Here is a 15704-nt window from a genome sequence, read left to right as displayed (position 1 = left end):
CTCAATAATCTAAGAGCATCCTAAAATGTAACGACCAAAATTTCAATAAAATTTAAACTTTTCAAAAACAACCCAATTCATTAAGTTATTACAAAAAGGTTTTCAATACATTTATTATCAGAGTATTCCCAGGTCCATTTCATAAAACATAAACACGAGGAGCGGTACGATCATGCCTTTGCCTTGCCACAGTCTCCTGAAGAACCTGAAAAACATTAAACCACAACTGTAAGCCCGAAAGCTTAGTGAGATACCCCCAAAATACCAACCACATATACCATAAACATAACATGCTATCTCATAACGAATCACAGAACAACCATGCATATCGGGTCTACTATGGTACTGGTCCGCCTTGTCGGGCCTTCAGTCCACCTGGTCCACCCTCCGAGTCCATTCATGTCCCTCGAGTCTGCAGTGTGGTTGGTCCGCCCGCACCGGGCCTTCAACTCACCTGGTCCACTCTCCGAGTCCAATCATGTCCCTCGAGTCTGCAGTGTGGTTGGTCCGCCTGCACCGGGCCTTCAACTCACCTGGTCCACTCTCTGAGTCTACAATATCACTAGTCCGCCCACATCGGGCCTTCAGTCGGCCTGGTCCACTCTCCGAGCCTCGGCACGTCTGGTCCGCCCTCGTGGGGCCTACAGCCTATCCGGACCGCTCGTTGGGCATTCGGAACAACCGGTCCGCCCTGGGTATCTTGGCCTACAGCACGAAGCAGGACCCGCCTCAACCCAACTCCAGTCCAAACAACCATGTGCACATAAACATACAATCACATAACAATTCATATTCAGGCAAACCGATCTAGCAGATCACATAACACAACATACTCTAACAGGATACCGACCTAACCGGTCACTAGCATAGCATCATCCTATCTACCAGGATACCGACCTTAACCAGGTCTCTAACGAATACCATCCTAACTACTCGGATGCAAACATATCAAAGCAATAACATAACAACAGATACTCGGATCTCAATCCGATAAAGGGCCAACCTTGGTGCCTTAGACCCTGTTGATATAGTGAGGATAACTCACCTCGCAACTGCTGACCAAAAGGATAATATCACGCTGTTGCAACCTCCGACCCGAACTCCAACACTGTCAATACCCAAAAGACTGAATCCAATAAATACCAATAATTACCAAATTACCCCTGGAAATCAACTGGTCAACCCTTGGTCAAAGTCTACCCCTAACTGACTCTACTCGCCGAGTCAACCCAATGACTCGCCGAGTCCTCATTCCAAGAACCTCCTTCAATTCGCGACCCAACTCGCCGAGTCACCCCGAGACTCGCTGAGTACAACAACTCTGAGCCCACTCACACATAACTCACCGAGTCATCCCTTGACTCAACGAGTCACAGCACTTCCAAAAGAAACTTGGACCCTATGACCAGACTCACCGAGTCCAAGAACAGACTCGCCGAGTCTACGACTATCTTCAACCTACTCGCCGAGTTGTTCTTCCAACTCGCCGAGTTCCATACTTTCTTCAAGCAACTCGTTGAGTCCACCCATGTGACTCGCCGAGTACCACCGGGTCTGAATCCATACAGAAGCTTTCCAAGCCATGCAGATGATCCAAACCATAGATCTACTTCTCCTAAGGCCATCCATCACGTAAAGTGGAAATCTTTACGTGAATCCAAGAAGATCTAGGCATTTTTACTCTAGGGTTTGGGGTTTGGGACAAGATAGCTCCCTCAACTACACAAGAACAGGGACTTTAATGCTCTTAAGACCTTCTCCACTCCAGATCTGAGGTAGCAACCTTAGATCTATCCTTCAAACTCAAAATGCCACAAATCTAAGCTTCCCTCACAACCCCAAAATGATGAATCTAGAAGAACACAGCCCAATAACGAGATATTACCTCAAAATGAAGCCTCCAACAGCAAGAGATCCGAATCTAAACAAAGCCCTTTGATCCAAGCCTCTTCTCCTCCAAGATTTCTTCAACAAACACTTCCCCAAGCTCCAAATGCACTCCAAACTTCCACAATCATGCTTTCTAGGGTTTATGGACTTCAAAGGAGATCAAAGAGGCTGGGGAGAGGATATAATGTTCTTTAAATAGGGCTCATCCCCCGGATTTAGGGTTTTCTCCACTCAGCACCTACTCACCGAGTCTATCTTTGGACTCGCCGAGTAGGCCACTTGACACGCGACCAAAGTCGCGACCCTACTCGCCGAGTCCATCTATGGACTCGCCGAGTTGCCCTTCAAATTTACACTTTTAGCCCTTAAACTCTACTCTTGATATTTCGGGATGTTACATAAAAATAGTTATTCTGAATTTTAAATGGTAAATATTTAATAACAACCTATAAACAACTACAACAATCTTTCAAAAACTTTATCCAGTTAGCTATTTTTTAAAAGTTTCATATATCCTCGATCATGTTGCAATGATTAAAATGTCATTACTTGAGAACTATAAGCTTCCTTTTCGATGGAAGAGAAATAATACATTATGTCTTGATGCATCAAAAACTACATACCCACCCCCACCCTATATCAATAATAAAACTTCATTTATAAAACCTCATTAGAGGATAAATATATGCTTACAAATTATGGGAATGTAGTTTTAAAGACATAATGATAAGCTAAGAATTACTCTTGTCATTTGACTTTTTTGCAGACAACATTGACCGACACCTCTTTCAAGAATTGCAGTTCCATCGAGATCTGCAACTCTTTTGTCAAGCTTCTTTGCAACAAACTAAAATTACATGAACATCATATCTTTGTTATTTCCAGTATTTGTATAAGCCTATATTTTAGTTAAATACTGTACTGGTTGTATATTATAATTCTAATGAGAACATAAATTCAAGTAAATCTATGAATCACCACTGCAATCCATTCAAATAAAACCCTTTTGTACCTCTTCTTCCACTCTCTTCAATTTCCATTTTGTTTATTCTTCCTCAAATTCCCAATTGAATTACAGAAACTGATGGGTTTTATACAAACAATCCTATGTGTACATGCAACCCTAGCATTGGATCTATGTTTTCACTATTAGATACACAACATTATGAACACATAATGAAACCCTAAAGATCATTTCTATTTTCGAAATTAACCAAGAAGGTTAGATTGCATACCTCTTGTTGTTATATCGTAATAACAACTTGAATCTTCAAACCCTAAGTCTTGAAAGCAAGCACCACAAGTGTAGTGCCTCTAATGGCTCACAAACACCAAGAGCAAATGGATAGGTAATAGATATAGAGAAGAGGTATAGAATTTCGTCCCTAGGAACCCTTGGGAAGGCATGGATGAATTCATGAGCTTTAGGGGTCTTTATATATGTGTATAGATTAGGGTTTCAGTCCTTATCCTTATCTAGTTGCTTGCCCACCAAGTAACAATAAGATAAGCCTTGAAAGCCCATATATTTGGACGATTTCAAGGATACATATCCTTTAGATTTCGTCCACCCATATTCTAGGATAATCCTTACCCTATTTTGCAACTATCATATAATTACAATTCAGCCCCTCTAGTTTAATTAATTACACTTGATCACAAAATTAATTCCTAATTAATTATTGACCAATATTAATTAAACAAATATGATTTCTCCTTTAATATATTATTCTTATAACATATTAATAAATCATAATAACCTCTTTCTCTATTATTTCTCCAATCAAGTTGCTTTGGTGAAGGCAAACCAAAAGGACCATGCACAATCGGGTCAAGTATTTACCAAATATGGTTACTGGCTTAGACACTAATCCAACAGTCTCTCACTCGGATAAGTCTAGTAACTACAAATGTAAGTACAACTCGATTTGCAATCGTAGCTCTCAAAGGCGCTGTCAAACTCTGATCTTATCAGTAACATGTCTTTCAGATAAGGGATCATATATTCCTCCATTCTATATATCGTATAGACACGAGACATGGATTGAAATTATTCTCTCAGTCTATGTGTTGTTTCTCGATTTCCGATTTACGACGACCGACTAATTGAACAAATCAAATTAGCCCTAGCCCGGCTGAGCATTTATGTTTGTCATCACTAAATCATCGAGGGGACCATAGATATCGCTTTTATCCCACTTTGGGTAAAAGGAACGGATAAACTTCGACTCAATGTTTGCTTGCACCCACTCACCAAATCACACACAACAATAAGTTTTATAACATCGAGTTACTGGTGCGTTTACATATTATCAATGTGCAACCGATTCGCAAGATACAACTCACACATCTCAATTTTAAGAATACAAGATATTATCGTCTCACCAATCGCTCGTGATAAAATCCATGAAGCGATCCAAGTGAACGTGGGTTTAATCCAATGCTCAAAATCATATTCATAAGCACTCATGAACGTTGTAGCAAACCTTTGCTATGTCTAATGCGCTTTAGACAATCTACAACCAATTCATGACAGTCTTCATTCATACCTACTTCCAATGTATGATTAACTATGGCCCGTTTGAATAATTCGATTATTCTTAATAAACTCAATTATTCTCGAAGTCAAAACATGCAAAGTGAAACACAAGAATAATACTAATCCCATATGGCCTCAAACCTTTGAGCATAAATAAAACACCTTTTATTTATCACCATATTGATTACTCATTATTTGTCGTTTTAGGTAATCGACTTCTTACTTGAATTTTTACACTTGTCCCATGCTCCTAGCATGCACACAATGTTTACCTATGGTTCTTTCTTTGTGAAATAGATCAAATTGAACACATTTCCAATCATTCTCATTTCACAACTCCAAATCCTTTTCCATAAGTGAAAGAATATCAAATTCTTGCTACTTATAGAATATGCTAGATTCTAACATTTTATGCAATGATCCTTTCGTAATGTCACTACACCAAAGTCACAAAGACTATTGCCAATGATATTACAAAGTCCTCTATCGGAGATTGTTACAAGACAATTCCTTAGATATGATGTATCTCACTCAAATTACATTCCTTTGAACATCCTTTTGCATAAATGTTTCTAATCTAGACATAGATTTTCAATATTCAATTCCCAATATGGACATATTTCCATATTTTCCATATGACAACTTATTCTTAATAGAATCTTATCTATTCATAATAATGTCGATATGGTCCATCCAATATGGAAAGATTTCTATATTTTCCATATGACAACTCATTCTTAATAGAATCTTTTCTATTCATAACAATGTCGATATGGTCCATCCAATACGATGCTTCCAACTACTCACAAGCAACCAATCCTCGTCGAACTTTGGATTGTCCTTTGATAGTTGTTTAATTATTTTAGTCAAAACTGATTCTAGTCCCTTTTCCCTCTAAATGCGCTAGACATTTGGAAAATTTTTAGAATGGTCAAATATTAAATCATTTGCAATCGACACTATACCCGAAGCGTATGGGACACGATGCATAATGTTTTATTTGCTATGTTCTCAAAATTCGAATTGTGAAGAGGAATGCTGTAATCATAATCGAAATTTTAAGAACACACTATGTACCTTTGACTAAATTTATTAACATTTCTCAATCTAAGCCTTTAGATTTGAAATGAAGCATAATATTCTCTCCCTTAATTATAGCAAAACAACTTTACAACCCTTACGACTTTGCAAGGTATAACTCTTGTTTTCTATAATTAATATTGCCAACTTGCAATACGTGCCTTAATAATCATACAATCATAACATTTATGCTCCCACTATCATGATGATTATTATAAAACGTAATACTTATGCTCCCACTAGCTTTGACATGTATTCAGAAACAGCTTAACTTTCAGAAAACAATACTTATTGAATTTCTTAAGTTCATGTTTCTAATACTTAGTGCTTTGATAATCTTTTATCAATGCTTCTTGAACTTATACACCTTTGCCTTAGATAGTTCATATGTGTGTCTAAACAATTAAGACTAATTGCCAAACTTCACAATTCAAATCATGGAAAGGGATATCGTAACCATAATCGAATTCGAGAATGCAATTTTACAATCACTATCTTCTTAAAATCTTTCTTAGTGAAAGCATTTTCTCACAATCATTTTCATGAAGGAGGAAATCTTATGACACTTAGATTTAAACGGTGTATGTGTTCCTATCCATATGAATTTATTAAAACCAAGGTTTACGGTAAATTCAAACTCATATGGACCGAACTTTCTTAATCTTGATTTCTTGCCTTATGGTAGCACGGCTGCCCACCATGTATTCCAAGTAGTTAAGCAACTCACATTTTCCTATCAATTTACTGTCCATTGATCAAGGTCCTTGCCTTTTATGCATTCAAATGAGAACTCATAGGACTCACATGCATAATTAACTCAATTGGAACAACACATAAACAAAATAATGTCAACACGATATGTTGTTAACCTCAACTCGTGTGCTAGTGATGATCAATAAGGTTTATTTGATTTGTTCTTGAAACCTTTCAAGACCATTAAGACTCCCACTGACTCCTTGACATATGAGATTCTCTTGTAATAAACATTTCTTGACAAACAAATATTCAAGAGTTAGTGTAGTTTTTATCAAAACACTTCATAAATTGGTCCTAGTTGGTCTTTGTCTTATCCAAGACATCACAACTTTCCACATTTGATGAACGTTATAAACCTTTTAATACTTGTCACTCATTGTCACAATCTTAACTCTAAGACTTGTTTTGGAACGAAGTATGATTGACTTCTTGATTTAACCATTTCTTGAATTCTTGATTCCTCTTCTTAAACGTACAATTGTACTAAGACTCACTTAGAGGATCATTTGAGATATGGTTCTTAATCATTAAGACCTATCATAAAACATAAGAGGTACTCTCCCTTCTTCTTAGAATGGAGAACCTTTTATCTTTCTGCCTACTAGATTCTTCTTATTCGTTCTACCATTGATTTAAACCTTTTTAATCAATTCCGAATTACACTTAATCTTATCAAATTTACTAAACCTTTAGTAAATCATGACGAATATCTTTGTTACTCTTATGGTGGACTTGATCAACACACAACTTTGTGTCCTCGATCTCTTAGTCCTTCACTTGACACTTTGTCAACGAATTAGTCTAATTTCCAAATATGAAATTTCTCATTCATCATGCAACCAAGTTGCGTGATTCCAAATTTCTATGCAATTGAAATTTGGACGATGAGAAACTCTCCTTATTTGGTAAATTCTCGACATTTCCATAAATAAGAATCATATCCATTCGTTGTAGAAATATGTAAACATCAATTTTTATAACGATTTCATTGCAAGGAAATAAACAAATAAATAAATAAGTCAAACAAAATTTATTTTATTTATAAAAGCAGCGGAAAACATTTGTCCTTACAATGCAAAATCTATTGAAAACCATGTAGTCGAATATTCCTAACAATTCTATCATAAATATATAAGCTCAAAATCTAATATTCAAGTCCATGCGATCGAGATCCATTTATTTGTGATTAGACTCATTTTGTTCTTTCATCAAGCTTCCTTTCTTTTCACCGATCCTGCCAAACATTCAAATGCAATCTTATCACATCATGTATTAACAATCAATGAATAGGAACTTAATGGAGTTAGATAGTGGATTTTTACCTGAAGCACAGCCATACTCTTTGACTCTCCCATCTTTGGAATCTTCAGGCTCTTGGGGCAGACTTCTATCCAACGCCCTTTCTCTTGGCAGCAAACGCAGGTCGCTTCTCTTAGAACATCCTCGGAAGCATCGTCGGTTGACTTTCCTAACAAATACGTTCCATTGCTTCGCCAAATCATCTCTGATTCAGCAGCAATGAGCATGTAAGTTAGGTCAATGAGGTTATCGTCATGATATATCATATGATACTTTCTTTTGAACTCGTTATATGATTCAGGGAGTGACTGCAGAACCCAGTTCACAGCCAACTCATCGGGATATGACACACCCAACATAATCAACCTATCGATGTGTAATTTCATTCCTAGAATGTGGGCACACACGGATTTACCATCTTCATGTTTCATTTCCAATAGGGCCTTAGTGATATTGAACATTTCAATTCTTCGATCTTGTGGGTTGGGGAGAACAATTGGCAGAGGTGGAGGAAGTGAAGCATGATTTCTTGTTCCTCGATCGAATTGTGGAATACCATCTTCATGTGGAATGCTTGTTCCACGGGATTTAGGAAGACCATAGTTGTCGAACTTTGACATCTACAAAACAGGAGAAACAAATTCAAGCTAGTTGATTGATTGAGTCCTTAGTAAATCACCAAAATGAAATACTAAGGCTAGGACCCAACACAATATTCCACAACTCGGGAGAGGGATGTCGTAACCCTAATTGCAGAATATTTGAAGGTAAGTGAATGACGATTCACTAATTTCCACCACGAAAAACGAAAAAAGAAATTTAAGTTTTAAATCTATGAAAACTCCTAGATTCTTTGAGATTCATTGAACTTTCAATGGCATGTTTAAATCTCGATATGCCCCTCTTGTTTTTGACTGGGATGCTGAGGATCACAAAGCGGGTGTGAATAACCATGCAAACTTACATGGTGCCCTCACATGTTACAGTCACCTATTCGATGTGCCGGTAAACCACACACGCTCCACCGAACTATGACAAACATTGAGTCACCCTTTGCTACCTTTGCTTAAAACCATTTAGTGTGCCGATAAACCACACACGCTCCACTAACGTCTTCTCAAGGGCACAAAGTGTAATTTCATGGAATTGCATCAATTCACTTTTGCCTAAGTAACTAAGATTGGGAACTTGTAAAACATTTAGTTACTTTTGTACTTCATTATACTTATAATGGAAAGTTTTGTCCTATCCTACCCGTTCGGCTAACGACCCACCACTAGTCAAGAGTGCGGTGGGTAAGAGGGGATACCCATTCAATCGCCATTTTATAGGCAATTTCCTTAAACACCCCTTATAGACCAACTTCGTGAATGAGGCCTACTAACGGTAAGACTGACTTTTACTCATACATATATATAATGTTAGACTTTTAATGTTATATATAGTATAGGGTGTATTTTACACTTTTAAAATGTTAGGTGGTCAAATATAACAATTATACTTATAATTGTAAAGCAAAACTTTTATGGATTTATTAAACTTCTTTTAATTATACACCTTAATTACTTAATAAACCATAAGGGTGTGATTTGAACATTTCAAAACAATACTAGGGTTTTAGAATTTAACATTCCTAAATTAAACTTTTAATCAACTTTTAAATTCCAAAACTTGAGGGCAAGTTTTGAAATTTTCAAAACATTAGGTTTTAGAATTTAAATATGCATCAAAATTAAACTTTTAATCAAAACTTAAATTCCAAAACTTGAGGGCAAGTTTTGAAACTTTTCAAAACAATTTAGTTTTAATTTCTCTTAAAAAAATTTCCGAATTTATGACATGTAAATTAAAATTTTAAATATTAAAACTCTTGATTTAATAATTATCTTGAATTAGACTATTAATTTAATTATTAAATCATAAGGGATTATCTAAATCATGAGGATGATTACCATTTATACATTTAAGATATCCTAATCCCTTAATTATCTCTCTAGAATTCGAAATTATGGTTAGGATAATGCAAAATCTATAATTACCATATATAACAATTAGAGGATAATTACAAGATATGGGATAATCCAAATCCCTAAAATTTAGGATCTTATCTTGGGGAGGAGGCTAATTTCGAAAATCAAGGGATTAAAACAAACCCTATATTTCAAAATTTAAGGGTTTAAGGAAAGGATTTGAAGATCTTATTCAAACTCTTGCAAATTAGGGTTTGCAAACCCTAATCTCAAAAAACCCTAGCCTCCTAGGGTTTATTGGCAATAAACCCTAAAATGTCAAGTTCATACAATTGAATAAACTAATTGAAAACAAGTTAACCAAAGGCTCTGGTACCACTGATGGGTTTTATACAAACAATCCTATGTGTACATGCAACCCTAGTATTGGATCTATGTTTTCACTATTAGATACACAACATTATGAACACATAATGAAACCCTAAAGATGATTGCTATTTTCAAAATTAACCAAGAAGGTTAGATTACATACCTCTTGTTGTTATATTGTAATAACAAATTGAATCTTCAAACCCTAAGTTTTGAAAGCAAGCACCACAAGTGTAGTGCCTCTAATGGCTCACAAACACCAAGAGCAAATGGAGAGGTAATAGATAGAGAGAAGAGGTATAGAATTTCGTCCCTAGGAACCCTTAGGAAGGCATGGACGAATTCATGAGCCTTATGGGTCTTTATATATGTGTATAGATTAGGATTTCAGTCATTATCTTTATCTAGTTGCTTGCCCACCAAGTAACAATAAGATAAGCCTTGAAACCCCATATCTTTGGACGATTTCAAGGATACATATCCTTTAGATTTCGTCCACCCATATTATAGGATAATCCTTACCCTATTTTGCAACTATCATATAATTACAATTCAACCCCTCTAGTTTAATTAATTACACTTGATCACAAAATTAATTCCTAATTAATTATTAACCAATATTAATTAAACGAATATGATTTCTCCTTTAATATATTATTCTTATAATATATTAATAAATCATAATAACCTCTTTCTCTATTATTTCTCCAGTCAAGTTGCTTTGGTGAAGGCAACCCAAAAGGACCATGCACAATCGAGTCAAGTATTTACCAAATATGGTTACTAGCTTAGACACTAATCCAACAGAAAATCCACATGGGTCTTCAATTAACAACCCCTTTCATCCTACTCGTACTCTCCATCTATTCTTCAACTTCTTCCTATGCAGACCTTACAACCTTCGTTTACAAAGGTTGTGCTAACGAAAAATTTCAAGACGGATATGGTATCTCATCGCAAAACCTTAAATCACTCTACTCCAATCTCATATCCCAATCATCCACTACCAATTTCTATAACACCACCACCGAAAATGCCCAATTAACAACCTCCATCACTGGAGTTTATCAGTGCCGAGGAGATTTATCCAACTCTGATTGCAACACATGCATCAAAAAAATCCCTGAAAGAATTGAGAAAGTATGTGGTGGAGATACAATCGCCGCCATATTTCAGCTAGATGGTTGTTATATGAGGTATGAAGTTGTCGGGTTCCCGCCGACGTCAGCAATGGAGCTGCTGTATAAACAGTGCGCGTCGAATCGGGCTAGTGGGTCTGGATTTTATGAGAGGTTGGAATCGACGTTGGTGCAGATTGAAAAGGGGATTGGGAATGGGAAAGGGCATTACGCTGCAGACTATCAATCAGTTGTTGTTTTGGGACAGTGTGAAGGCGATTTGGGGAACGCGGATTGTGTGATTTGTGTGAAAATTGTGGCGGAACATGGAAGCAATGTTACATCAGGTACACATATTACCCAAACGGAGTACCCGGATCACCCGGATCAGGTAACATCATCTCTATCAGCTCAATCCAATATTGTTTTATTAAAAACGGTTGGAAACGAATCGTATCGGTTTTTGCATACCTGAATGGTTCCTAGGGCAAAAAGTGCGATTACAATGCTGCAGTGAGTGTTGTATTCGATTCCGACGGAGTCGTTGCCGAGTTTCAATCCGGTGGCCCATCCGGCTACTCCGACGACATAGGCGGAAGCTTGGTAGGTGACATGGATCAGGTATTTCCGTGCTCCTTCGAAGATCCTGTGGCGTACCATCTGAGGTCATGTGGCGACGGTGGAAGCGCTGAGACATTCAACAACGATGCCAAGAGAGATATGGTAGAGATTTGCTTTGATTTTTTTAGTAGTGTTGTGTGTAGGAAGGAGACGGAAAGAATAGGGTTTCGATTTTCTGATGTCGGCTTTGTAGAGAAGATTAGGGTAACATCTTTGATAAGGTAATACCGTGTATACCTATAGTATGTTACTATAAGTTTAATATTATTTTAAAAGGAAAATGATTTAAAAAGGTAATGAAGCTTCAAAAATGATTTAAAAAGGTAACATCTTTGATAAGGTAATACCGTGAATAGAGTTTCGATTTTCTGATTCAGCCGAAGTACACTTACGAGACACGATACTTTGATCAGACTCTTGATTATTTCAGCTTCAATGATCTTCCCAAGTTCCAACAACGTTATCTCATCAACTCCGATCACTGGGTGGGCCCAAACCCTAATCGTTTGGGACCAATCTTCCTTTATTGTGGCAACGAAGGCGACATCGAATGGTTCACTGCCAACACCGATTTCGTTTGGGAACTCGCCCCTCGTTTTGGTGCCATGGTCATCTTCCCCGAAGTAAAAGCCCTAATCACTCTACTCTACATTAATTTCTTCACTTGCAGACCTTTAATAATACAATTTTATCAAAAGCTGCGTGATTTGATCTAGCATCGATATTATGGTGAATCGATGTCACATGGAAGCCAGAAAGAAGCATACAAGAACGCTTCTACTTTAGCCTATCTAACAGTCAAACAAACACTTGCTGATTACGCTCTTCTCATCACCGATTTGAAGAAAAAATTGTCAGCCGAAGCGTCACCTATAATCTTATTCGGTGGATCATACGGTGGAAGTAAGATCTTTTCCAACAATTTCAACAAAAATTAAACAAGCACTTGCTGATTACGCTCTTGTCATCCCATTTACCTGAAGTACCTGGTTACCACAATGTTTTAGTTGAACACATGTGTATTTTGTTGGTATTCTATGTACAAATAGTAACACTAATGGTATTTTTCGTACTAAAAAAACAAAAATGGTATTTTTTGAACATTTGAAAATCGAATAACCTACAATAACCGGTAAAATGGTATTTTGTGTACAAAAAAAACAACAATGGTCTTTTTTGTATACTTTTGAAACTTTGTTACCTTTTTAAATTATTTTTCCTATTTTAAAATGAGGTAATGTGTATTGTACCTCTTAATTTTCAAGAAAGAGGCAATATGTTTAATAATATAGTAAAGAAGATAATAGATAATAGATATATCTCCACAACTACTTATATGTATCGCTTTTCTTATTCAAAATTAGATATTATATAGTGGATACAAGAAGAATCCCAAAATCTTTGGGAAAATTAAGATGAAATGTATGAAAATTTAGAAAAACCAAATTGAAATGATGAAAGTTAATATGAAAGACAAAATGAAAGAGTATAGTAATCATTTTTATCAAAATGAACCTTTGAGCAAGAAATACTACCATAGAAACACTTGTATATTTTTGGATTTGGTCCAATATGTTTTTTTTTTTTTTTAAATTTCTCCGTTTATTTTTTTTTTCTTGAAACACAATAACCATTTGACTCGGCAGCACAAAGTTCATTCCCAAATTATAATTTTTTGTCAATTAACATAGGCTTATTGTGTTTTCGAGATAATATTTCACATATGGTGTATGCATATAATTCAAAAATAATTATAACAGTATTATGAATTAACATGTACAACAACTTCATTCAAAAATTAATAAATAAATTCCATGTAACCATGTAATAATACCATGTGCTACACACTTTGTTGTTGGTTTGTGTAGAGCTGGTTTCGTTTGATGTAATCAATAATTTCATCTGATGTCAAACACTTCACTGATAAACCTTGTGAAATGCAATCTCTATGATCACAAACAAACAAAATTAAACTCCAAAAATTATAGAATTTTATTGGATTGGAATTTGGATGCCTTACTAAAGTTGAGCTATCAACCACTTGGATGTTATTCTGCATGATTCAGATTACAAAAAACGGATAAGCTCAAGAATATGCAACAAGATCGGTGAAAAAACATAAATGCCCCTACTTTTTATTCTGTCAAAATGTCTGTGTAAGATGATTTTCTCAATGTCTTGACCTTCTCTACGGATACAAACAACACCATAATCTCTGCATATACTCATCACCTAAAATAAAATGTCAACAAAAACAAATCATAATTTAAGATTTATAGAATTACTGATGAAAAATTACACAAAAATAATAATTTACTTATTTACCTAGTCAGGTATCCAAGCTCCAGGAATGCCAAATGATTCTAGCAGATCAGAGACACAAACAAGCATCACCTTTAAAGATGCTTCAATTCAGAAAACAAAAAAATATTAGAGCATCTTGAATCCCAACAAAGGTCTCAGAAAGGGTAATTTGGCCATAATAGGGTGCACTTTGTACCATTAGGTATGCGTTAAATGCATATCTTGCTAATTCTAAGCATGAAAAAAATAAAAAATGAAAAAAATAAAAAATTGACAATTTGTGTAAACCCTAAAAATCATAAAAATGCATAAAAAAAATACTTAGAGATCACAAAACTTTTTTTTTGAAAAAATCGCAGCTTTTTATACAAAATTGGTGAAAAAAAAATTTGAATTTTTTTTTTTTTACAAAAAGAAAATTTGATTTTTTTTTTCCAGCGAATTTTAACAAAAACCTGCGATTTTTTATTAAAAAAATTCAAAAAAAAAATGTGATCTCTAAGTATTTTTTTTTATGTATTTTTATGATTTTTAGGGTTTTTTTTTTTTTTATTTTCCATAGAACCTATATATATATATATATATATATATATATATATATATATATATATATATATATATATATATATATTAAAACTTGTAAGAAAAGCAGTTGTATAAAAGTATTAAAAGAAAAATATAACCTAAGTTAAAACATTGTATTAGAAAAACCGGAAAAAGATTCCTAAAAATGTTATATGAATTATAAAAAGTCTTAAAAAAGAAATTTATTAAAAATGTTATATGTTTTTATGGGGGGGGGGGAATACAAGTTAAACATGCCAATTATCATATCAATCACATGTGATTGATAAACCGCATGCACAAGGATTTATTACACTGTCAACTGCTTTACCAAGTACGATACTGTAATTGGTTTTCCAAAACGTCTCTAATTGTTCAAAGCTTTTCTCAAATTGTCTCTTGCGATGTATGTTTTATTCAAACTCAGTTACAACAGCATTTTAAACAAAAGTCTTCTGTATTTATATTGTTTTATCAAAGTTATAATCAAAACTTGTTTATGAACGATTTTCAAGGGTTTCTAAAGGTTTTCAAACTTATTTTACAAAAGAGTACCAAGTCATGATTTTCTTAAGTATAAAGGTTTTCCAAAGTTTTTGATCAAAGTTTTCTTCCATGTTTTTATACTCCTACTTTGTTAGATACTACTGCTTCGTTACACTTCTACTTAGTTAATGCTCCTACTTAGTTAAATACTACTACTTTGTTAACGCTTTTACTTCGTAATACTCTCCTACTTATTAACACTTCTACTTCACGATATGCTCCTACTTCACGATACGCTTCTACTTATTAATACTCCTACTTCACGATATGCTTCTACTTCACGATACGCTTCTACTTCACAATACGCTTCTACTTGTTAAACACTTCAACTTCGTTAAATGTTTCATATTGGTTAAATGTATGCATGTGCTTGTATAGATATATATATATATATATATATATATATATATATATATATATATATATGAATAATGTTTAAAGGACTTAGGAAAGCTAGTTCGTCCTGTTTCCTTTTCCTCGTTTGGATGTGGTCTGGTGGGATCGGATATCCGTCCGAAGGTCGTTTGATCATTAATTATATATTATGTATACATGTATAGACATATAGGTTTACATCGATCGGTTTAATTATAAGTCTCTATCATTAGTCCAATATTTACATCAGAACTCACTACATGAGATGCATCT

The 15704-nt window shown here is 35.0% G+C and overlaps 2 pseudogenes; one reads left to right on the top strand and one right to left on the bottom strand.

Moving 5' to 3' along the window:
* Positions 1 to 10719: 10719 nt before the first annotated feature.
* LOC145016778 (plasmodesmata-located protein 2 pseudogene) lies at positions 10720 to 14793 on the top strand (annotated as a pseudogene).
* LOC145014729 (nicotinamide/nicotinic acid mononucleotide adenylyltransferase-like) lies at positions 13454 to 14145 on the bottom strand (annotated as a pseudogene).
* Positions 14794 to 15704: the final 911 nt, after the last annotated feature.

The sequence above is a fragment of the Lactuca saligna genome, chromosome 9, assembly GCF_052625555.1.
Source record: "Lactuca saligna cultivar CGN05327 chromosome 9, ASM5262555v1, whole genome shotgun sequence".
Classification (NCBI taxonomy): domain Eukaryota; kingdom Viridiplantae; phylum Streptophyta; class Magnoliopsida; order Asterales; family Asteraceae; genus Lactuca; species Lactuca saligna.
This window is presented reverse-complemented; position numbering and strand designations above follow the sequence as displayed.